The 26,638-nt window shown below is 35.5% G+C and overlaps 1 long non-coding RNA gene across 1 annotated transcript in view; it reads right to left on the reverse strand.

Annotated features, from left to right (window-relative positions):
• The window catches only part of LOC141570173 (uncharacterized), a 403,207-nt gene that overhangs the window by 34,009 nt on the left and 342,560 nt on the right, over positions 1–26,638 (reverse strand). The gene's annotated exons all lie outside the window — the stretch shown is intronic.

A 26,638-nucleotide genomic window follows, 5' to 3' on the forward strand; every position in this document is an offset into this window, starting at 1 on the left:
TTTCCCAAGCCTGAACCTGTAATTCATCCTTGACATCTCCCTCTTCTTCACCCCACCCATCTAATTAGTCATAATTCATTCATTGAGAAAATATTTATTAGCAAACCATGTTACTCGTGCTTATTTTAGATCTCTTCCTTCTTCCCAGCACCAAAGCCCCTCTTCTAATTCATCTCTTCATGATGCATTCCTCACCTGCAGCAACTTACTAGTGACCCCTCTGCCTCTGTCTTTGTCCCCAAGGGTCCATTCTCCTCTAGGAAGACAGAATTTTCTTCCTAAAGTGCAAATCTGATCATGTTGTTCTCTCCCTGAGGCTTGCCAATATCTTAGAAGAGCTCTAAATGTCTTAGGATGGTGTTCACAGCCCTTCAAGGCACTTGAAAACTCTTCTGGAACAAAGTGAGCTGTAACTAAACAAACAAATGAAAAGACAAGTTCTATCATGATCTGCCTCCTGCTTGTCTCTTGAGCTCCATCTCTCAACACTGTGCCAGCAGCATATTGAACTACTTACAGGTCCTCCCAGCACCATCTCATCTCCTGGCCTGGGGACCACCTGCTTCTTTGCCTGGAATGCCCTCCTTGCTCCCTGACTGCATTTCACCTGACAAACTCCTTCTCTTCCATCCTCTAGGCCCAGGAGAGCAACTTCTTCTTGAAATTGCCACACTAGTCTCTCTCTGAATACTTCTTACACAGAATAGCTCTCTATATTATAATGCACACACTATCACTCTATATTACAAGTTTCTATTCCTTTGTATGCCTTCCTTTTCAAAAGGCAAGCTCCATTCTTTGAGTTTGGAAACTGTCTGATTCATCTTTATATTCTCCATGCTTACCAGAACACCTAGCACATGACAACTTTCATATAAATGTTACTGAACTGAATGAATACACAGAAAATATTTTCAGAAATAATGCATACTGTACCTTTTTTACTGACCTAATTAAAACAGAGGACTGGGATAGAATACATTTAAAACATTCTATTTGTAAGCATAGGAAACATCTTAATACCTAGACATTGTACAGTTTCAGGACTCTGTAAAGATGCCAACCTTACATTTAACAAATTTATTACAACAACAACAACAAACAAGTAAACTTTCTAGATTTGTGTAGTTTCTATTGACTCAATCAATCTATAAACACTCATAGAAACATTGACAAAACTACAGATATTCACAAAGCTCTGGATTTTGTGGCACAATATTTCATATATTAATGCACCAAGCATAATTAAAGTGTAAGCCTGTCCAACAGAATTGGTTTTATAGAAGAATAAGGATGAATTAAGCCAGTCCATTACAGCCAAAGAAGAAATATGCAATAATTTTTGACAATCTTTTCTGAGTAAATAAATTCAGACAACAATAATGGAAAGCTGTACATGAAACCAGATGATTATTGAGATATTATGGCAGATATTCTCCAAGGATGGAGTCAAATGGAATAAAAGTTAACATGATTTCATAGGCATTCATAACAGAAAAAGGCTGCATGCATGTGGTAAAGAGTGAGGTATGCTTGTCACAAAAGACACTTGATGCAGTGCTTTAAGAATTTGTCTTCCTTCTATCATGAATAGGTCTCAGTCATCAGCCTTTCACCTATCAATTTAAATACATTGTCCCTCAGCAAGATGATTCTTTCTTTCCATAAGTACAATCTTAGGGCAATAATTACCACCACTTAGCATTAATCCCAAATCTGTAACTCACTTTTAATTAAGTTTCAGTTCTTTATATACACCTGCCCAGTGAACTTGGAACTTGCCCTTATCACACACAAAATTTATTCAAGAGGGAATCAGTCATTTTCAACCTAACATTAGTTCCTCTTGTCATCATCTATTTCTGCATAGATACTGCTGATCTTCCAAAATCAAGTCATCCTCAGTTCCTTTTCTCTCTCTCTCTCTCTCTCCCTTCTCTCTCATGTCACTGAATTCTCCAATAAATCAGTTATAAAATATCCATTGCATGCCAAACTTTTCTGACATTAACTACTCAGGTGGGGCATCATCTAATTTAGATGCTGTGAGCATCGTGGTCAACATCATCTTTTGTACCTATTGCCTACAGCCTCCGTCTTGCCACTTCTACTCCCATCTTCCTCACAGACATCATATGGATTCTCAGACAGTTTTCTCACTCTAGACTCATCATACCTATAAAACTTCATCTTGTATAACTCTATAACTTAAATTCCTTGTTCTAGCCAAGCCAGTATTACTGTACCACAAACATGTCCCTTCCCACACCTTTGCTCAGAATCCCCTGCTCATTATGACTTCATAGTTTTCTTAACTTATCCAAAATTTTACCTGTCTCCTAAAGGCTGGTTCTAATCTTACATCTATGAAGATCTATACTCTACCATGAATTCCTTTCTGCTAATATAACAGTGCCTCCCAGAAAACATGCAAACTAACCTGGATTCCTTTTATGTACAAAAGCTCAGGATAACTGTACTGTCAATACTGGCTATTTATGCTGTGCTAACAAACAATCCCTGAATGTCAGTGACTTAACAAAAGTTTATTTCTCATTTATACTGTATGTCTCATGTGGGTTATCATGTAGATCTACTGAACAATCACTCCAAGACCCCAGTAAACAGGGGCTCTAGTATATGGAGCTGCATTATCCTCCAGGATCATGGCAGGGAAAGAGAGAAGCTAGAAAACTGCGCAGGAAAACTATGCAGTGGATTTTCATTGCCTCCAATCAGATGTGACACAATTCATTTCCGCTCACATGGTCTCACCTAGCTACAAGTGGGACATAAAATGTACAAGAGCAAAAGAATCCTTAATGAGCATTACTGTTTCCATCACAATAAATTTATATTAATAATCTCAGCTTAGCTGTGTAAAAAATGAAAGGTCTCAACTTAAGCAATGCCATGTTTCACATTGGTACTACCTGTAAGAAAAAAATTGAGGACTATGACAGCCTCTCCCGGCAGACTCATTTAGGCATCTCCTACTGTGAGAGCCCAGATGGAAAGCAGCATGGAGGAGAGTGGGATTTTAGACTCTTAATGCCAAAAGCCCAGACACATTAGGAGCTCTCTACTCAGCATGGATGAAAGGCTGCCATTTACGGATGTTGAGCTAAGCTGACCAATAAAGATGACCTAGGATGTATCTGATGTGATACAGCCAAATTACCTTGAGCTTCCAGAAAACAAAAGAACAAAAACCAAAAAAACAAACAACGAAAAAACATTGAAAGACATGAGCTAGCAGTTGTCTTGTTTTGATGTTTTATTGCTTCCAGTGTCTCTGTACTTTCCATAATTAGAGAGAATTCTATGATACTAGACATTGCATAAGATAAATTTCCCTCGTACTCTAGCACCATCTTCTCAGGGAAAACTCAAGGTTCTTTCACAGGGGGCAAGAACCTCTTCATTAGAAAGACCACTTGTGGACGGGTAGAAAATATTTCTTCTTTACTCCCAGCCTTTCCTTCTATATGGAGAGTATTCCGTAGTCATCTTCCCAGCTTCCCTCACCCTCCCACTCACTCATTACCAGCTTATCTAACTGGGAATGGCTTATCTAACGGGTGAGTTTGGAAGGATGACCTGGGCCAGTGGAGCCAGCATCTTTCTTCCCTTTTTCTCTTGAGAAATTGCTTCCCACATGTTCTGCTTTACTTCCCTGTGGGTCTGTGTTTGCAGGGAGAGCTTGTCCAGACAAGCACTCCTGTGACAAAGTGAGTAAGGTTGTATAAATCTGGGATTCAGTATTCAAAAGATCACATGCTCCCAGATGCAAAATATGTTCCCCAATTTCAGTTTTAATTGTAGTAAGGGTGACTTCTTTTGTTCTCCTTTTGGTCACTCATTTATTGCATTTCTTAATTGGTAAAGGATCTGAGTGGGTAAGTAGGACACAGATTATTTATTTAAGAATATTTGTCATCAATATTTATAGTAGGATTTTTTTTCTATTGCTATTATACTACAGATACTACTTTAGTATCAGCAATGCTAATATATATTTGGTCAGTTATCAGAATGTGCAGCTACCACTAATTTTTTTCATAGAAATTTTATCAGTAATTCGAAATAAATGTGTTAATATACATGCATATTCTTAACCTATTTGTACAATACCTTTGTTATTTACACAGAAGCCAAAAAAGCAAAACATAAAAATCAGTTTTAACGTAATACTTTCTGCTAGTATTTTCTATAACCCATAGACATGCAATAATGTATAAATTTGAATGCAGGTAAGACCATCTATTCATTCAAAGTTTATGGTAGAAACATGACTCCAAAGAAAATTAAAATAGCCTACGAATGTCAATGTCTCCTGATGACAAAGAAAAAAGTCGCTAGTCTTAAAACCTACAAGATTTTAAACATACCTGGCCTCAATACAAAACAATGTTAAATGTATCATGTTAGACTGAAATAGAAACCATTCTTCAGCACCTCTACTGCTTAATATTTACAAGCTGCTAAAAGAACCTTATGCATTTAAACATAAAAAAAGTTTGAAGTGTGTCTACCATGTCTCTTTTTTTCCTCATTGAGTTACATTTACTTGAAGGTCACATATTGACTGTTTTTTAGTGCCACCTTTTGGTGGTCTTGTTATTACATAACATCAAAAGTTCAAAACTGGAAACTGTGTGTGTCAGTGTGTGTGTGTGTGTGTGTGTGTGTGTGTGTGTGTGTTGATTGACTCTAGCCTATTAAGTTTAGGCCCTTAATATTGCACATTAAATGTACAGCTTATTAAATAAGAACTTTGTTCACTTATGCTCTGTAATAAAATAGGAGTTGTAAATATTCCTGACTAGAGTCTTTTGAATCACGACATTCATCCCCTGTCCATCTCATCTGTTATATCTTTATCCTCCAGCACAAAGCCCAGCACTCATGTCTACATAAGCTTTGATCTAAATTATGTCTACTCTTTCCCTTTCAGAAAACTGAAAGACCAGTGGTCAACTAAGGCTGCCTAGAAGAGCTGTCATCGGTAGGGCCAGAGGCAGAGCCTTTTTTGATGCCTCACCATTAGGAGATAAAAATCAAACCCAGGTCTCATAATCTTAACTCCGTGAATTACACTTATGTACTTCCAAGAAACTATTCGCTCTGACAAACGTCCTCTGCTACTCATATCTTGATAAAGTAATTTGAATTCCACGTGAGATGAGAAACCTGTTTGTGGAATTTCACAACAAAATGACAGACTTGGCCACTCACATCTGGTGGGTTAAAACTTTTATAGTTCTAAATTTGACCAGGAATAAAGATCTCTCTGCTTTAGGTTAGAAATGGAAAACATCACTGACTGCAACCCAGCACCTGCCATCAACTCATATAAGTCATTCATTAAATTCTGTGTCTGGCATATTATCCACCCATTCATCTTGATTCCCAAAGTCCTATTCCCATACCTAACTAGATCATTGAAAAATCAGAAACCTAAAAAATATTAATTTAGTCAACAGAAAATATTTCACAAATTTATAATATAATTTTCAGTCTTAGCTGAGGCCATTGATAATTTCAGTCTTACCTCTGCCAGTGGAGAGGTAAAGCAAAAGAAAATGACAGCATCTGAGATCAGACAGGGATGTGAAGTACAGCATAGGGAATATAGTCAATAACATTGTAATAACTATGTATAGTGTCTGATGGGTACCAAACTCATCAGGGGATCACGTCATAGATTATATAAATGTCTAACCATTATGCTATACACAGGACACTAATATAAAATAATGTTGAATGTCAACAATAATTAAAAAAATCATCATGGGATATATAATACAGCATAGGGTATGGAATCAACAATATTGTAATAACTATGTACAGAGTCAAATGGGTAATAGACTTATTGGGGTTAGCATTTCATAAGGTATATAAATGTCTACTCAGTGTGTTGCTTTGTGCACCTGAAACCAATAAATTTTTTTTTAAAGAAAATGACAGCAAATGCAAGATAAGCAGAGTTAATATATGAATCAAACATGCTGAGGTAACAGGCAAAAAGACTTGCAACCAGACCTAACCTGAGCTAAGGATTCTCCAGAGAGATTTTAATAGAAATCTAATCACTTACTTGCCAGGAGGATATATAAAACTTAGAGGAACATTAAAAATATGTCTCTGATTTTAGTTACTTTAGTACTTCTATTATAATTATGATTTTCATTTTGCTCTCAGTATTTATTAATTTACATTTAGTTTATTGTATGAGCATAAAATTATACGGAAATATGGAAATAATAAATTCATACATGCTCTGGAAATATGGAACTTATATTCCATACATTTATTATAGTATTATTTCCAGAGTTTATGGAAAGATATGTTTCCATGGCTACAAACTATTTGAATTAGAAAAAAGGACTATCTACATACATACAGATGATACTCTAAAATGTCTGAAAAAGTGGAGAGAGGGGAAATTTTCAACTATCCAAGGCTTGGGCATCTCTGAGGAATTGTTGAATAAAGAGCTACCTTATTAAGGATATTTGGGGATTGAATTTGGAACCAATATATACGGTTTTGCTAACTAATATCGTAGAGGGTACAGCATGCAGTAATTTAGAGGTCTTCAACTCATTGTACTCAAGAGTAGTCAATTCCACAGCATTATACTGAACAAGGTTTTGAAGCCAAAAGATAAGGAAACTCAGAGGACACCAGAGAAATAAAGCAACTATCGTTCAATGATTAGAGAACATGATCTTTAAGACACTGAATTATTTTCTCTAGAGAAAGAAAGCTGAAATCAATCTTCAATTTTGAGCTGGGCTACTACCCAGAAGATGCAATCACTAGATCTACTGAACACAAAACAGATGGAATTAATTGTAACAATGAAAAGATGTATGTGAGATAAAGAAAGGAAGTATTCTTGATCGTGGGAGCTATTAAGCTGTTGAAAGTTCAACAGTGTTTTTGTTATTAGAAAATAAGAAAAATACCGTGCAGAATTGCATGTTTATCATGTCCTTGATTCTCTTGAGATTATCATCACATATGCTACAATACTTTAACAACATGTCCACTTCTGGATGTTTCTAAACTTCATATGACTAGAATGATACTGTACATATTCTGTAATACTCTGCTCAAAATTATGTTTAATCTCTATTAGGGTTTACTTCTTTTTTTCAGAACTACTTTATTTTCTGGTATCACTAGATATTCCAAGCACATTCCTATTTTCCCTACCCAATAAACCACTTCACCAAGGAGCCCTGGTTTCTTTTACTACAGCACGGTATTTAGAAATCAAGATCTGGGCTCCAAGTGTGCTTATTGCTGCTGAATTCTCATTGCTTTTAGATCCTTTCAATATATAGAATGTGAAGATATGTGTATGTGTACTGACCCATGCACACATACATATTACATGTATTTCTGTATCTATTTATCTGTGTGTATAGATTTAAAATATAAGTAAATGTATTGTATAAAATGAAACCGTGTGTGTGTGTGTGTGTGTGTGTATCACAAGTTCATACAAATATTTTCACTTGATCTTAGCCAAAAGGCAGAGAAGCGATTATACATACAAATATTTTCACTTCCAATACAACACCACAGGGTTCTCTAGCCTTTCTCCCATTTCTTGTTTGTAAGGTTTTTCTCAGACAATGAGAAAGAAACTTGGCTCTTATTTTCTACAATGTATTTAGTTTTTCCAATTATAACATACAAAAAATAGTTTCAGAATTATTAACCCATAGCTCCATGAGAAACAAATTTACTAACTACAATGCATTATTTGTGTAACATTCTTTTTGCATTCACCTTCAGATTGTCCACTCATTCTTTGTGGTGTACAGTTCTGTGGGCTTCAAAAAATGCCTAGTAGAGTCATGTAGCCACCATTACAGTTGTGATACCAGTTTCAACTGCCCCGAAATTCTCTCATGTTGTCCCTCTATTGTCCACATCTCCCCTCACTCCTTACCCCTAGCAACTACAGATCTTTTCTCCATCCCTACAATTTTGCTTTTCTATAATAAGATATAAATGAGTCAAGCAATATGTATTCTTTTGATTTTGGCTTATTCTACGTAGCAAAATGCATTTAAGATTTATCCATGCTGTATAAATCAATAGTTCTTTCCCTTATATTGTGAAGTAAATAACTATTTACCAATTAAATAACATCTGAGTTGTTCCTAGGTTTGAACAATTATGAATATGAATAAATTACATTAATTTAGTTTTTATTTATCTTGTAAAAATCCTGAGAAACAGGTCGTTGGGTCACATGATGAATATATGCTTAACTTCATAAGAATAGAACAGAGAGTTCAGAAATAGATTCACATATGAATGTTCATTTAATTTATGATAACTCTGCTAATGTAATTCAGTGGGGAAAGGATGGTCTTTGCAATATGATGCTGTGGTAAATTAAAGATGGCCACAAATTTGTGCACATCCTTTCCATTGAGATGTGGTTAGTATCACTTCCCTTGAATCTGAGCTTTCCTATGACTGCTTTCACCAATAGAGTACGCAGGGAGTGACATCATACCAATCTGGACCATAAGTGGGCTAGCAGCTTCCACCTGGTCTCTTGAAGCCATAAGGTACTATATAACAAGTCCAATTACTCTGAGGTCACCATTCTATGAGAATCCAAGGCACATTAAGAAATCTTCATTGAGAATGGGACACAGTTGGAGATAAAAAGAGAGCAAGAGCAAAAGAGAAGTCAAAAACCCTGAGCTCCAGACCCATGAGTGAAGAAGACATCTTGGAAGTGGATCCTTCATCCTCAGGTGCTGCAGCTCATAACATAGATCAAACATGAACCACCTTGCCAGGTCTTTCCAGAATCGCTGATCCAAACAAACATCATGGGTAAAAATATAAAATGTGGCCCCTACTTCATTTCATATCCCCAAACATTAATTTGAAGTAGATTATGGCTCTCAATGTAAAAGGTAAAATTATGAAATATTTAGGAAAAGCATGGCAGAAAATCTTTATGACTTGGGATTATGCAAAATTTCTTAAACAAGATTCAGAAAACACTAACCATAAAAGGAAAAATTAATAAATTGTATGTCATTAAAATTAAAAACTTCTGGGTTTCTTTTATTTCCCAAAAACAACTCAAGCTTTTTTTTTAAATTGCTCAAATATTAAAAAAGGGATACATAAGCCCGAAAAGCTCTTTAAAAAAAATACCTCTTACCTAACTATCTAATTCTCTCATGCCCCATGGCTTCTCTTTTTCTAGAATGTTATAAAATTCCCAGAAAACCTCCATCTCCAGTTCTAGATAGTGTGCCCTTTGTCCATCTACCCTCTCCACTTCTATCACAAAATCTAAACAACTAGTCTGAAGGTAGCAGAACCTGTCTCAAAGAGCAAGGGAGTATAAGAAACCAAGTGAGCAAAGCCAGAATTTTGGGGAGCAAGGGGGATAGAAAAACCTGAAATACTAGACATATAACCATACAGATATATCTTCCTATCATCTATAGCTTTACTCATCTCTAGCTCTGTCTCCATTTCTATCTCTATCTCTGTCCCTATCTCTACTGAGGACGCAGCTGAGAATGAAAACAGAGGTAGAGCCCTGATGGCAGCATACTCAAATCTTGCATTACTTCTGAATTTCTACCTGTATAAGGTAGTAAAATTCCTTACTGTTTAAGCCATTTTGAGTCACACATGTGTTACTTGCAGCTGGAAAGATTCTATTACAAGGTATCATCAAATGTCTGGTCTGGCCTTTTACCTCCCTTTCCTACCCATCTTTCTCAATCTCTCTCTATTTGTACTCCCCTGTTGTTTTCCTCTTCTTTCTCTCTCTGCCATATCTTCTTTTCTGCACTTGTTTTCTTCCTGTTTTTAGAAGCTGTGTTCACCTTGTTTTTAAAAGCTTCTGCATTTCTAAAGATACCATTTAGAATTTCAAAAGGTTTGTCACAGACTGGGATAAAATATTCATTACACATATATTTTGTTAGTTTTCATTGCATATCTTTTTCCCATATTTATTTTTAACCTATATGTCTTGTCTTTTATGCTTAATTAAGGCATGTCTTACATAAAGATCATGTAGGTGATATATTTCTATTATTTTAATCTCATAACCTTCATCTTTTAACTGAAATATTGAGTATACTCCCATTTAATGTACCAGTCATATAGTTATTTGTTTTTTGCTTTGTTTTCTATCTGTCCTATCCTGCCGTGTGTGTGTGTGTGTGTGTGTGTGTATATATATATATATATATATATATATATATATTTTTTTTTTTTAATCTGTCCTATCTGTAATTGAAATCATTAGGAGAGATAAATTCTAAAAGTGTACCTCTTTCTCTCTGGCTTTTAAGATTTTTTTCCCTTTAACTACGGATTTATGGTGTTTGTAAGTGGGGCTTTTTTGTATTTCTCTTGCTTTGGTTTCCCTGATTTTCATAAATATCTGGGTGGATATCTTCCATTAGATATGAAAAAAAAAATCTCAGCCATTATTTCTTCAAATGTTGCTTTTTAAGCCAGTCCCCACCCCTTTTTTTTCTCCTTCTAGTTTCCAATTATACATGTTGCACTGTTTTACTGTATATCACATGTTTCGGATGCTGTTTTGTTTTTTTCTCTCATTTTGTTCTTCATTTAGTGTTTAAGGTTGCATGATTTATATTGTCCTGTTTTCTAGTTCTCTAATCTTCTGTTCTGTGCTGGGGCTTCTGCTAAACCTAAGCTGTTTCTAATTTCAGACATATTATTTTTCAGTTCAATAATATGCATTTTTTGATAGATTATATTTATCTTGTAGAAACTTTTCATTTATTCATTCACTTTTCACATATTTTAATCTATTTACTTAAACATTTTTATTCTCATTGTGATTTTTAAATCATTGTCTAGCAATCCCAGCATCTGGATAATCTATAGGTCTGATTGGCTGTTTTATTTTTTCTCTTTACTAAAATGCATTTCTTGCTTCTTCACACACTGTGTAATGTATCTTTGTATGCCAGACATTGTGTTTAAAAGGAAGGAGATACTGAAGTCAATGGCATTTCCCTTCAGTGAGGGCATTCCCCTTCCTCCGCAAGGCAGATAGAATGAGGGATTGACTACTTCAATCCAATCACAAAATGGTTTTGGTCAGGCCTGGGTTGCAGTTTATTTATGCTCATTTCACCTCTGGCTTTAGTTATCTCTCAGGAAAGACCTGTCATGTGTTTATTGCAAGCCCTCCTTCTAGAAAGGTTTGGCTCCAACTACTTCCATTCTAGCCTTCCAGAACACAGCAGTTGTACCATGAGAGAAAATTGAAAAGGAAACATTTATTAGTGTTCCAAACTCCGATCCTTTATCCTAAACGACTATCAGGAGCTCTGCTCTTTTCTCTTTCACCCAAGTGAATCTGTGCCTATGGAAAGCCTAATGAAGCTCACCCCATGGTCAGTCTCAGCAAACTCCTCAGGTAGAAAAATCACCACCAATCTCTGCTCACGCCTAAGAATTACCTTTCCCTATCTGGAATATAGTTCCCATATTTACAACTATGCATCCATAGCTCTCTAATGTGTTTCAAAAATATATTATTTTCAGTTGTCTTCAGTTTTGTAGTTGGTATGCAGGAAGCAATGGTCTGCTTCTACCTTCTGAATCCTATCAGAATTTCTCCATATTACTTTTGTTATCAGATAAGCTTTTTGTTATAGGAGTGTCATGTGCCCCTCTCTTCTTCCATATAAATTTTAGAATCAGTATTTCAAGTCTACTCATAAACTGCTGAGGTTTTAATTTGCTTTCATTTATAGATCAATTCAGCATTAATTGCTTTTTTTAAATATATGTTTCAATCCATGAATATATTTCTCCATTTATTTAGATCTTCTTTAATATCTTTCACTAAAGGTTTATATCCATAAAACACCTGTGCATCTCTGATATGTATTCCTATATACATTTTATTTCTCATATAGTTATGAATGACATATTTATTTCATTTTCTAAGTGTTTATTAGTAGAGTATGGAAATGGAAATGAGGTGTGTATTAAGTTTACGTGCAAAAACTTGCCATCCTTTCTCATTAATCCTAATTATCTTCAAATTATTTTAGTTTTCTATAATGACAATCATGTAATTTGCATATAATTATAGTTTTTCATACTCTTCAAAAAGAATGTTCATTAAAAATGGTGATGGCAGATACCTCTGATAGTTCATATATTGATGATTTCCAACATTTCTCCACTGAGTATACGTTTTGCTGTAGAATGTTTATATAAATTTTTGATTTGGTCAAAAAAGTCCCTTATATCATTTGTTTCCTAAGAATTTATTTACAATGAATGGATGCTAAATTTTACTTACACTATTCTATATCTTTTGATACAATTGTCAAATTTTCTCCTTCAAATTGTTAACGTAGTAAATTACATTCAATAGTTTTCTTGTATTAAAGTTGTGTTGCATTTCTGAGTGAAACCACCTGGCTAAAAGGCATTTATGTTCTTTTTTATACATTGCTCAGTTATGTTCTTTAATATTTGGCTAAACATGTTTGCATCAATATTATGAGTAAGATGGCCTGAAATCTTATTCATTCACTCTTTTGGGGGGCTTTTTATATCGAACTTATGCTATCCTCATATAATGAGCTGGAATGTTCTCTCTTCTTATATACTCTGGAGTCATTTCTGTTACCACTGAAGTTGTTGATCGAGTCCCAACAAAAAAAACTTCCATATGAGATGTTCCTTCTTTCTGAAGTACATATTTTAGATTTCCCTTAGTGAGAGTGTATAATAGCCAAACTCATTCAGGTTTTCTTTATCTTAAAAGGTCATTTCTTTTGCTCTTATTCTTGTCATTTGTCTAGTGTACAATTCTGCACTGACAGTTATTTGCTCTCAGTATATTAAATACATAGTTCCACTTTCTTCAAGCTTCTGTTGTTGCTGTTGTGAAATCATCTTCTAACAGAGTGAACTACTTGGTCTCTGGCTCCATCTTATTCAAGCCTGCATTGTTCCCATGGCCTTAATAGCCAAGTCAATAGCTCCTGCTTTAGACAATGCTAATCAATAGAGGAATTTGGCATGGGGCTGGAATTTTTAGGAAAACAGCCCCTCCAATTTTCCCTTCCTTTGACATAAAAGAAGTCTGAACTCCGTATTTTCTTTAGGTGGATTTTAGAAACTACTAGGGTTCCCATCTTCTGAATTGGCATCTCCTCAATCAATCAATGAATTTTTCTTTACTCCAAACTCTGATGTTTTGAGTTTTGGCTTTTCCAAGCATCAGGCACAAGGGCTTTGGACTGGTAGCAATCTCTCAGAACAATTATAATTTCTCTAAAAGTAACTATACTGCTGGCTGGAGTTTTCAGTCTTCTACTTATCTTTGGTCATCTGAATTTTTACTGTCATGTTTAGGTATGAATTTCTTATTTTTAAGCTTACATTGTCTTCCATTTTTCTTAATCTGTCTTCTCTATTTTCCATCCTATGGATTCTGTTACATTCTTGGAAATTTCTCCATCATCTCTCTCTAATTCACAAATTTACTCTTCATCTTTGTCTAATCTACTAATAAACTCATCTTATTCAGATTTTATGCTTGGTAATTTTTATGGATTCTCACTTTGGAAATTTATTTTCAAACAATTATTTTTGTTTGTTTGTTTGATAATTCCAATATCTAATTTTTTGCAGGTTTGATTTTTTTTCTTTCTTTTTTTGGCTGGCTCTCATACAACATGACTTGCTTATTTTGTTTTGTTTTGCTTTGTTTTTGTTTTTACTATGAGCTCACATTATTATAGATATTATTTGAGCCCTGAGCTGTGATTTTCATGAGAGAGGGCTTTTGTCTGGTCCTGCCAGGTCCCAAGGGCACTACCAGCCAGGGACCATTTTACACTGAATAGTTGTATGTTGAGTATTAGGACCACCCGGGACGTATGAATTCAGTCAGTAAAACTAAAATCAGATGGTTTGTGGCTACAAAGTCTGAAAGAAAGTTTTCAATTCCCCCCCATACCGTATTGAAGTTCAAGACAGACTATTTTTCTTGTCTTCTCTTGAGAAGTGCATGTATGGGGTGTGGTGAGATGCTTCTCTGTGAGCATCCTGTCTGCATAGACCTGGGGTTGATCAGTGTTCCTGGCTTCCAAACAGTCTCAGAAAGCAAAGTATCCACACAGAAGATTCCCTCAAGGGGAACTGACTTCTGAGATTTGTTTCCTTCTATTGATTTTTTGACCTCTAAGAATTCCTTACTTTCTTGTCTGTTCACAGATGCATTCATGAAAATTTTATTTTTAATACTTCCTCCAGCTTTTCAGCTCTTTTCAGCAGGAGGTATCTTAAGACAATCTAGTATGTAGTACTGCCTGCAATAGAAATAAAAGTGTACTCATTTTTCAATCCTTTATTATGAATTGAAATACCACTGTCATGCAGTCTTGTATTAAAAAGTTCTCATCTATAAAAATTAAATAATTATTTTTTGAAACTATGAAACATAAAGGGACACATGAAAAACACCTGTTTCCAAATAACCCTTCATTATAAAAAACACATTTAAAGAATTATGCTCTCTTTTGAATCCAATCATGGGCAAGCATCATTGCCATAGTAGTCTTAATAATTTTCATTTTAATTGATTTGAAATAAATGTGTTAATTGTCTAGAATTAAAAAGAAGTTAAGAGTAAATTAAGACAACCCCTACCCTAGAGGCGTTTACCCTCCAGTGGGAGAATTACATAACTAACCACACAATTACCACAGTTTGATAGATATAAAGGGTAATACAAAGAACTATAGCTACAGCAACCGAAACAGAAGAAAGACACTTATTGTCTCAGCATCTCTATGTACATGGGGGAGGCACTGGCATCATCTGGCATTTTTTTCACCATGGAGTTGCCATAGGCTGTTCTGGGATTCAGGAAGGGACAATAGAATAGGTAGAGGTACTGAAATATAAAGCAGTATTACGAGAGCAGGAAACAACAAATAATTTGGAAGTATGAGGATTTAAACGGCAAGAAGGGCCTGTGGGAGTTGAGATTGCACACATTGTTATGGGCCATGGGAAGGAGTTTGAACTTTATCTTGTAGATGACTAGAAGCATTGGTTAAAGCAGGGTAGGAGCAAAACAAACATATACAATAGGCACATCATTTCTGAAATTGTGGAGGATGGAATATGTGGAACATGCATATGTATTAACTTCAAGAGATATAAAAATTTGTTTTTGAAGTTTCTTTTTACACAATTTTTATGCTACATAGAATTAAATCATATACCTCTATACTAATTTATTTAAGATTTCTTATGTTGGAAAACTTATGTTTAAGTTTTCCCCTTTTCTTACAAAAAAAAATCACACAGGGAACATCATTGTACAAAAATGCCAAGCATATCCCTAAGTATCTCCTTAAATTACATTGCTAAAAAAACACATATAAAATTTGTGACATTCCACGTTGAACTCCAAAAAATTATACTCATTTTCACTACTCAAAATAATGTAAAAGAGTGCCAATTTCCCTATATTCTCTTCACCAAGCGAATGTAATTTGAAATTTAATTCAAATTTATTTGGTTACTAATAAAGAGGGCTTTTTTTTTATTATTTATTTATAGGCCAGCTATGTTTCTTCTTTGGTGAATGGTCTGTTTATATTATTTTAATTTTTCCATTTTGATGCCTAAATTCTAATAATTATTTGTATTTGTATTCTAAAAACATGAACATTTTGTCATACAGGTGTTAAAGAAAAAATATTATTTAAACTGATAAAGAAAAGTAAGGCAGGCTTTATTCAGGGGGCCACAATGATAGGTGTAGGGATCACTGCTATAGGGTTTTATAGTGGGGAGAGAGGCCAGGCTCAACTTCAAATACAAGAAAAAATGAGAATTTACAGCCAAGGAGCAAGATGGTGGTAAGGGAATAAACAATTATTACAAGGACATATCAAGGATAATGCAAACTCTGGCTAACCTGATGAAACAGAATTCCTGCCGCTCGCAGGCCAGAGTGATCAGTCATTCATTACCTGGGGGATGTTGGAAGATGAGGAATTTTATCAGGTATGGAGGCTGATCAGATCTAGAGGATGGGGAATTCTGACTAAACTGACTTAACAGGATTCTTGATAAAATTGGACATTGCAGAGATGAACACGTAAGCCTAAAAGTCAGATATAATAAGAGAGTTCGGGGCAGCCTGGGTAAAGTTTGGTCAAGGAGAAAATCTTTGTCACATGTTTTACATATTAGCTCAATTTTGATCAATTTAATTTTTTATATTGTTTCTCGACATTTAACAATTTTTAAAGTTAAATCTATCAGTGGTTTCCTTTTAGTGATTAATGTGCTGTTATGCTTCAAAAAGACCTTACTTTCCCAATAATAAAAGAGATATATCACTTATACATTATTTTTCTCCTTTAATACTCCAATTTTTACTTTAATTTTTAAAATTCAACTAGGATTTGTTTGGTATGTAATAAGACTTAGAGACCTAACTTATTTATTTAAAGTACAACCAATTTACTTAAGCATAATAATAATAATCTTTACTCTGTTGAATCAAAATAACATTTTTATCATAAACTGATTTTGCAAACAATCGTGAGTTGTTCATAGAATTCCATTTTGTGGCATGTCTATCTACTCATAAACTCATTGTTTTAATTATAGTAGCTTTATGACATTTAATGTCTATACATTCTCCTTCCTTGTTCTTTGTGAAAGATTACTTGCCTATTCTTATCTACAATTCATATACAAGAAATTCAAAATGATTTCATTATATTTCAAAAGGAATCTTATTCAACTTCTTCCAATTGTCAAAGTTTTAGTTACATTTTTATCCTTATAGTTAAGAAATAAAAGGGAACAAAAGGCTGTAAGAATAGAAATGTGTCTCCCGTAAATTCTCCAAAATACTGACTTCTCCTCTACAGAGACAATCAGTATTATCAAACTGTGTGGACCGTTAAGATATATTTCATGCATACACATGAAAATTCTAATCTATCTATTTACTTTTCTATCAACTAGTCTTTTTCCCCCCTTTTCTTAAAAAAAAAATGGATTTCAGTGTTGAAAAGCTTATTTATTCTTTCAGTTCAGTAAAGGTGATGCTCTGTGGTGTTCTGGTTGCATAGTTGTTAGTAAGACTTCTGCTATAATTTTTATCGTCATTCCTCTCTATTTAATGTTTCTTTCTCACCGTGTGCATACAGGTTTTATATTTATTTTTGTTTTTTGGCTATTTAACTATGATGTGTCTAGGTATTTTTTCTTATTCTTATTAATCACTCAGGGTTTTATGACATTCTTATACCTGTGATTTGCTGTCTTTCATTAATTTGGGGAAATTCTTGGTCATTATTTCTTCAAATCTGTCTTCTGCTTCATTCTCTCTATTTCTCTAACTGTGAGTCCAATTACATGTGTATTAATAATTTGAATATTGGCCCACAAATCTTAAATGTTCTGGGATTTTTTATTTGTTCTTTTAAAATATTTCCTCAAATTTAAATTTGAATAATTTCTATTGACCTGTCTTCAATTATATTGAGTCTTTCCTCAGCTATGTCTAGTCAGCTGATTTGTCTATTATATATAAAGAGTTTCTTTATATCTGATAGTGTGTTTTCATTTCTACCGTTTTCATTTTAGTCTTTTTCAAAGTTTCCATCTCTCTTCTGATATTACCTAGTTTTCATGTACTATCCATGTTTATTCATAAGTATTTTAAAGTCCTAGATAGTTTAAATAACAGTCATGGGTCTGGTTCTGTTGACTATTTTATTTCTTGATGATTTTTTTCTCTTTCTTTTAAGGGATATATTCTAATTTCTCATTGAAAAATGGTCATTGTGTTTAGAAGAAAAGTAGAAACTGAGATGACTAGAATTTATTCCCAGAAATGGGCACACCTCTTCTTTTGTCCAGTCCATTATAAAGAGGATTGAGGGAAGCTAGTTGGTAGTCAAACTGAATTAGCTCTTATTGCCTTCAGTGAATTATAGACTGTGCTCAGTCTGGTGCCTATGGTTACAAAGGGTTTTTCTCTGTCTTTGAATTTCAGCAGTCTTAACATGCCTACACCAAAGAAGTGTGTCTCTCTACATGCTCTTATTCCTCCCCAAACAGTATTCGCTGTTTCTTGTTACTCATGACATATATTCTGTTGGGTGTTTCTGTTATCCTTGGTTCAGTCTTTGTCTTCAGCAATCCTGTCACCCTAGGTCTTGGAGATAGAGCTTTCTAGGGTTCTTAGCCTTCCCTTCCATTGCAGCAGATCCCTGTCTTGTATTTATATAGGTTGTGGCTTGGACAGAGCTCCCTACTTCTCATCTACTAGTAGCTGACTTCTACTTTGTATAAGTGCAGGATCTTGGGTCTGAGGCAGTTTCCTGCTCCTTCTCTACAGACAGTTTTTTTCTTCTACTCTATCCTCAGTGACAATCTCTTTTTGCTTGGGACAATGGGTGGGATGTTTTATTCCCTCCCCTTCTCAAGCAAGATATATTTTATTTAATTCTACTCCCAGAATGAGTAGATTGTACTCCTTTTCCTTTGGCTTCATATGAGAGATGAATCTAGGAGATAGCTAGGATTTTGTACCAGTGAGTCACCAAGGAGGAGGGATCCTAGCTTGTGAGTGTACAGTCCCCTAGTGCTTGGGCCTGTGGACATGCTGATCCACACTTGTCCTTTAAGAATTTATAAAAATTGTAACTGTTTTTTTCTTATTCACTTTTACAGTAGCTACCTCTTTTCTCAGTGTTTTATCAATGGCGGAAAAAAAGTGTGTCCTTTCTCTTTTCTGAAGGGCTTCTTAAAACTTTGGAATTCAGTGTACCTAGTTCCTTGTAACTGTAGTTCTTCGAATAGTTCAAGAAAAGTTATGATTTTGGTGATTATAATATCCAGATTTTTTTGAGAGTGATGCTCTTTTACAGCTTTGTACATTTTAAACAAAAGCTGAACCCCTAAGCAAAAGCCAAACACTCATTTGAATTAGTTTTACCTATTTTTATATGAATTTTAAAATCACTGCTCTAAGTTCTCTTTGAAAAAAATTCTACTAATATTTACATTGTGATATATTTAAGGTATAAGTTACAAGGAATGATACTTTTTGATGCAGAGTCTTCCATGGACAAATGATAAGATACGACACCATTTGATCAAATCATTTTGCATCCCTTAAAAGTTGTTTTAATTTCATTATTTTTAAATAAAACAGATATTTTTGTCATGTATTTTTCTAGGATTTTAATAGAATTTATAGTTGCAAAGGGGGGGGGGTGTTCTTACATTATATCGTTAAACAACTTGCTTTTTATATATGTCAATATTACAACCATGCTGAATTATCTTGTTGTAAAGAATTTTACTTGATATTATTAGTTTTAAGTAAAATAGCAAATTATTGTGTGTGAAATATGTTACTTTATATAAGTACTCCCAATATTTCTTGTGATATTAGTCATGACTAATATTATTTGATAGTACTTCAGAAAAACATTCAATAATATTGGTAATAATGCACTCCTTGGGTTGTTACTACTATTGTTTCTCATTTTAAAAGATGTTCACATAGGATTGCTACGTAATATTTTAATGTACCTATCTCAACTCTCTTATTAAGAGGCTTATCAGGTTCCAGTTGAGATGATGAAGTAGGTAAATGCTGTGCTTGCTTTCTCCCATGAACACATTAATATTACAACTAAATTATAGAACAATCAAGCTAAACGACCATCTGAAGACTAGCTGAACAGAAGTCCTATAACTAAGGATATAAATAAGAAACCACATCGAGACTGGTAGAAGGGGTGGAGACATAAAATGGGCTGGCCCTACATCCTCATGTGGCAGTTGAGAATCAGGAGAAATATCTCAGCTGCAGAGGTACTCCCTGAAGAGTAAGGGGTCCTAGCCCCACACTGGGCTTCCCAGCCTAGAGCACCAATGCTGGGAAGAGGAGCCCCCACAACATCTGGCTGTGAAAATTAGTGAGGATTCCATCCAGCAGTGTGAGACTGAAGGTAGCTAGAAACCCAGGTGTCCTCTTAAAGGACATGCCCACAGACTCTCTCACTCCCAGGCACTCACCCTGGGCTCCAGTGGAAGGACAGTGGCTCAGGAGATGCCAGAGACGTACAGGGAGAGACTGAGTTGTGTGGTTTCGGGGCAAGGGCTGGAGGGACAGCCACCATTGTCCCTGTGTTGAGCCCAATCCCATGTAGCAGGTGGGCAGACACCATCTTTCCTGTGTTGAAAATTCAGATTTAGCCATGTGGGGAGAGACTGAGTTGTGTAACTTTGGGAAGAGGACTGGAGAGACAGTCCCCATTTTCCCTGTATGGGGCCCTTCTCCTGTGCAACTGGAAGGCGGGCACCATTTTCCAGTGTTGAGCCCGCCTCCACAGGCTAAATCTGAATCTAATTGTCCTGGTGAGTTCTGCTGTTCCATTCTGCTGATTCACTAAGACATTGTCTCACCCAACTTGCCTACCACAGTAGTCTTTATCAGTGGATGAACCTTACAGAAGCCAGCAGGTGGCAGCAGTCCTCAGAGTGTCCTGGCTTTTTGCAGAGCTACGCCACACCTGGTACTGGTGGCAGCCATCCTCAGTTCTTAGCATGGCCTCTCCCTCGCACCTCCAGGTAGAGCAAAAGCAGCAACAAACTATGGATAGCTTTGTATCTCTTACTAGGTACTCCCTGGCCAGTCACAGGTAGTGGGTGACTCGAGCCCCTCCCAAGAGGCCACAGAACCAACATAGTTGGAGGTTGGCTTCAGACCACAGTAAAGCACTACTGAATTAGCCCCACAAGTGGCACACACAAAGGGTGCTCTCAGCAGACACCAGAGCCCACTAGGGTGAATCCCGCTCCAGGGGTAACTCTCCTGCACAGCATTCCATAAGCTATGGGTGTGGCCAATCCCCACAGACAGTTAGCCTGAGGGTCAATACCACCCACTGACATGCCAACATCAATCAAGGTTCAACATAATTGGAAGGCACACACAACCCACACAAAGTACAATCCTGAAGCACCTGGCTCAGGTGACCACGGAGACTGTGCCACTGGACCCCAAAGGGCACGTACTACATAAGACTACTCGGTCAAGCCTGGGGGACATAGCAGATCTACCTAATATATAGGAAAAAAAAGACAGAGGCATCCAAAATGAGGAAACAAAGAAATCCTTCCCAAATGAAAGAAGAGGAGAAAACTCCAGAAAAAGAACTAAACAAAATGGAGGGAAGCAACCTATCAGATACAGAGTTCAAAACAATTGTTATAAGGAAGCTCAAGGGACTTAGTGAGAACTTCAACAAAGAGATAGCAAACATAAAAAAGGACATAGAAACCATTACAAAGAACCAGTCAGAAATGAAGAATACAATAAATGAAATGAAGAATGCACTAGAAGGAATCACTGGCAGACTACACAAAGCAGAGGATCAAATCAGCGATTTGAAAGACAAAGTAGCAGACAACACCCAATCAGAATAGCAAAAAGGATCCCCAAAAATGAAGATAGTTTAAGAGATTTCTGGGACAACATGAAACACAACAACATTTGCATCACAGGGGTACCAGAAGAAGAAGAAAGAAAGCAAGGGATTGAGAACGTATTTGAAGAAATAATGACTGAAAACTTTCCTATTCTGGCAAAGGAAATAGACATACAAGTTCAGGAAGTGCAGCGAGTCCCAAAAAAGATGAACCCAAACAGGCACACACTAAGACACATTATAATTAAAATAGCAAAGATTAAAGACAGAGAGAATTCTAAAAGTGGCAAGAGAAAAGCAGTTAGTTACCTATAAGGGAGCTCCTGTAAGACTGTCAGCTGATTTCTCAACAGAAATTTTGCAGGCCAGAAGGGACTGACACAAAATATTCAAAGTGATGAAAAACAAGGACCTACCACCAAGATTACTCTACCCAGCAAAGCTATCATTTCCAGTTGAAGGACAGATAAAGATCTTCCCAGACAAGAAAAAGCTAAAGGAGTTTATCATCACCAAACCAGTAGTACAAGGAACATTAGAGGGACTTCTTTAATATGGAAATAAAAAAGATAAAAAATTGGAATAATAAAATGGCAATAACTACCTAGCTTTCAAAAATTGCTTTCAATATAAATGGATTAAATCCTCTGATCAAAATCATAGGGTGGCTGAATGGATAAATAAACAAGGCCCTTACATATGCTACCTACAAGAGACTCACTTCAGATTGAAAGACACACACAGACTAAAAGTAAAGGGATGAAAATGGAAACAAACAAATAAATAAACAAAAATCTAGAGTAGCAATACTTATACCAGACAAAATAGACTTTAAAACAAAGGCTATAACAAGAGACAAAAAAGGACATAGTAATCCCATTTCCTGGTATTTATCCAAAGATACCCAAAACACAACTTTGAGGGAATGTGTGCATACATATGTTCATTACAGCATTGTTTACAGTGACCAAGATATGGAGGCAGCCTGGGTGCCTGTCAATGGAAGAATGGATAAAGTGGAGGTGGTACATGTATACAATGGAATATTACTTGGCCAGGGAAGGGAATGGATTCTTGCCATCTGTAACAGTATGGATGGACCTGGAGGGTACTGTGCTGAGTGGAGTATGTCAGACAGTGAAAGACAAATGCAATGTGATTTTGCTTATATGTGGAATCTAAAGAACAAAATAAACAAACAAAGCAGAAACAAACTCTTAGATACAGAGAATATATTGATGGTTGCCAGATAGGAGTCTGGGGATGGGGTGATGGGTGAAAAGGAGTAAGGAATTAAGAAGTACAAATTGGTTGTTACAAAGTAGTCATGGGGATGTAGGGTATAGCACAAGGATTATAGTCAATAATATTGTAATAAATATGTACTGTGGCAGACAGAGGAGTACTAAATTTATTGGGGTGATAGGTCGGGGTTTGGGGGCAGGGTGAAAAAGGTAAAGGGTAAAGGGATTAAGAAATAAAAATTGGTAGTTGCAAAATAATCATGGGATGTAAAGTAAAGCATAGGAAATACAGTCAATAATGTGGTAATAACTATGTATACTAGTGCCAGAAAGGTACTAGACTAGTCAGGGGGATCTCCACTTCTTAAATTATATAAATGTCCAACCACTCTGCTGTACACCTGAAATTAATATAATATCTAATATCAACTGTAACTGAAAAGTTAAAAAGTGGGGGAGAGATGAAGGGCAATAAGTGGTTCAAATGTCCAGGTATAAAACAAGTAAGTCATGGGGATGTAATGTACAGCATAGGGAATATAATCAATAATATTGTTATAGTGTGTTGCTGTGCTAGATGGTCGCTGAACTTATCATGGTGATCACTTCTTTAGGTATATAAATGTTGGATAACAATTGTGTACACCTGAAACTAATATATTATATGCTAACTATATTTTAACTAAAAAAATCTTAAAAAAAAAAAAAAAAATACCTGTTATTCTCCAAAGCATTTGAGATCTTCCTCTCTGTCATATGTTGTCAGTTTGGCTCAAATAAACTCTTCTAAAAATTCAAAATATATATATTTTCTAGCGCATCTAACCTTTTCTATAAGAAGAGAATTTTCCCATAGTCTTATCTTTAAAGAAGAGGAATTGAAATGACAACTATTCATACACAAGGTATATCTATGAGGTTTCAAAATAATGAAAAAAAGAAAATGAGATCAAAGAAGTCTTTTGTGAAACCTTCACTGCTGCCCCCCACCTCACGCCCTGGAACAAGGTTAATGGCTCCATCTTTATCCCATCCCTTCACCTTGTCCATATCCTCTGTGCACCTCTAAGGACATCCAAAAGCAACTATTTAAATACACTTGTATATGCCACTCAATAGTATGCATAATTATTTAAACAACCTTTTATAAGACTGTAAAATTTTGGGGTGCAGGGTAAACATTATTAGTGCCCCATATCGCACCTGACACAAAGTAGGTACTAAAGAAACATTAAAAATACAGAAGGAGAAACAAGTATGGAAAGGAGGAAGGGAGGAGAGAAGACCGACAATAACATCCCAGACGAAAAACTTGATAAAATTGTTTTAAAGTCATTTCAATTAGTAAAAGTTCTTCTCTTCCCACTTATTTAACATAGATTTTATGCCTACAGTGAACAACTTGGAGCTTTCAACAGTCAATGATATTCCTGTAAAATAGCAAGATTGCTATACTTGTTTTAGCATATACTCAAACGTAGAATGTTGAGGGAAACAAAAATAGCATAAAATTCTAAATCTTAGGGAAAACATGGCTATCATCGTAAGGGAAGTTTTTCTCATTGTTTATTTATTTTCTATGTGCAAATTAAGTGAACACAGATATCTGTGATTTGACATGTAGTTAATGGGCAAAACCTAATTTTTCTCTGTCTTCTTGGTTCTCACGATATGACTTTCCCATTGTCCCTAAAATCATTAAATCGATTCTTAAACCTCAGGTAAGAATTGCTTTTCATCATGGCACCTGGACTTAAGACAGGGAATGGATGACTAACAGTCTCAATTTTCTGTCAAAAGCCATAGCCTGACAACCCAATTACTGAGAAATGGCATCTGGCTTAGAAGGCTAACTCATTAAAACACTTTTGTATTCTCTGAAAAGATTACACGTCTTTGCTTTATACTTTTGGCTCACCCCATGTAATGTCACTGATCTCTTCTTATTCAAATTCCTAATTTTACAAAAATAGAAAAGATGCCTTACTTGGGCCTTCTCTCTCATGACAGAATTTTTCATCATTACATGAGAGCATGTAACACAAGTGGGACACAGGTGTTCCAAACAGAGCTCTTGTGTTTAACATGTGTTTCTGTAGCTCTGAGGTCATGGTCCTTCGGGTTTCATCTGCTACCTTTCATTTGATCTCGAATTTCTAATGAGAAGTATGTATAGCTCGTGCAGTTGCCTTGAGTTTGGGTGAATGTCAGCTGCTCGGTGAGTTTGAGGAAATGTTACCGTCTTCTTAGAAGAATGTATTTGTTTTAATGTAAAGTTTACCATGTACTTAACCTTTCTTAATCAAAACTTTCTTATGAATTTAGGAATGTTTTTTTGGCAAAGGTGTAATGTATGTGAAATACGTAGGTCAGTGTCCATATATAATAAGTGCTTAATAAATGTTAGAGTTGATGAGGACAGTGTTGATGAATTTCAGAAAACACTACATTTCTCTACTCAGAGTTCAATATATTTACTTAAATAAAAGTTAAAAAGTTATAAAACTGATGTGTTTTTTTAATATTCTCTGCCTCAGTGATACAATATGGAAATTTAGAGCCCATTTCCTTATATCATACACACACACGCACACACCTACACACACACACACACACACACACACACACACACATTGCCTTTTAGGTCATAGAATCTACAAAACATAGAACTGCATTCTTTTGGAAACTAAATCCCTTTACACCATCATATTCTCCAGCTGTGGAATAGGCTGAGTTATACAAAACAAAAGAACCTCATTTGATATTTTACTTCATTGCTTCCCGACACTTGTGACAATCATACCATTAGCCACAGTGGGTTTCTAGAAACAGAATAAAGTATCTCTGATTGTTAGATATGAGCAATGTTCTAATTGAGGCAAATTTTCGCTGTGGAGTAATTACCTCACCCAGAAGGCAGCATATAATAAATCACTTGTACAGCAGAGATATACCATTAAAACAAAGATACAGCAATTTGTACATGGATAATCATTCAAACCACTGAGTTACATTAAAAGTTATAGAATATTCAAGCTGTCACTTGAATATTCTGTAACTTTTAATGTAACTCAATCTGTAAAAAACCCACTCATTTTACAGATTGAGAAACTAAGTTCCAGAGAGTCTGTGACTAAAATTATTGAGTAGATGGTTGCACATCTGAAATTAGTCACTTTGACACTTACCCCAGTCCTCTTTTTCCTATACTCCCCACCACCCTTAAAAAGTTTTAAATATAAGTGTATAAATACTGTGCTTTGATTACATTAAATGTTAAAGGAACTGATTACCAGACTCCATGAATTATCAGCTGCGTGGGCTTGGCCAAATTTCTTAACTTCTCTGTGCCTCAATTAACTTATCTGTGAAATAGAGTTATTAATAGTAATAAATCTACATGTGAGGATTAATTAGTACATATATGTAATATATATTAGCATATGTATACAGTGTGCATGGCATATATGAAGCACTCAGTAAATACCAGCTATTATTATCATGATAAAACCCTAGAAAAATATGAATTCAGATATGCCATTCACTGTTGGCTCCCTTCTCCTTTCTAGTTCTCTAGTGGACTGGAGTTCCTCATTTAGGAGTGGTATAAAAGGAAAGATACAGCCTGGCGGGGGGCAGCAGGCAGCCACTGCCCAGAAAACAAGGAATTGGGAATACAGAGTATGACTTACCTCCTACACTCACACACATATCCTCAGTACTCTCCCAGTCCAATCTCCCCAGATCAGGTGCATAAACAGAATGGTTCCTAGAATCATTTCTGCTAGCCTGGACACCTCAGACAGACACCCCAATGATTATAATCCTGAGGGG

Source organism: Rhinolophus sinicus, chromosome 17, assembly GCF_057876585.1.
Source record: "Rhinolophus sinicus isolate RSI-liver-muscle chromosome 17, RSI-T2T, whole genome shotgun sequence".
Classification (NCBI taxonomy): domain Eukaryota; kingdom Metazoa; phylum Chordata; class Mammalia; order Chiroptera; family Rhinolophidae; genus Rhinolophus; species Rhinolophus sinicus.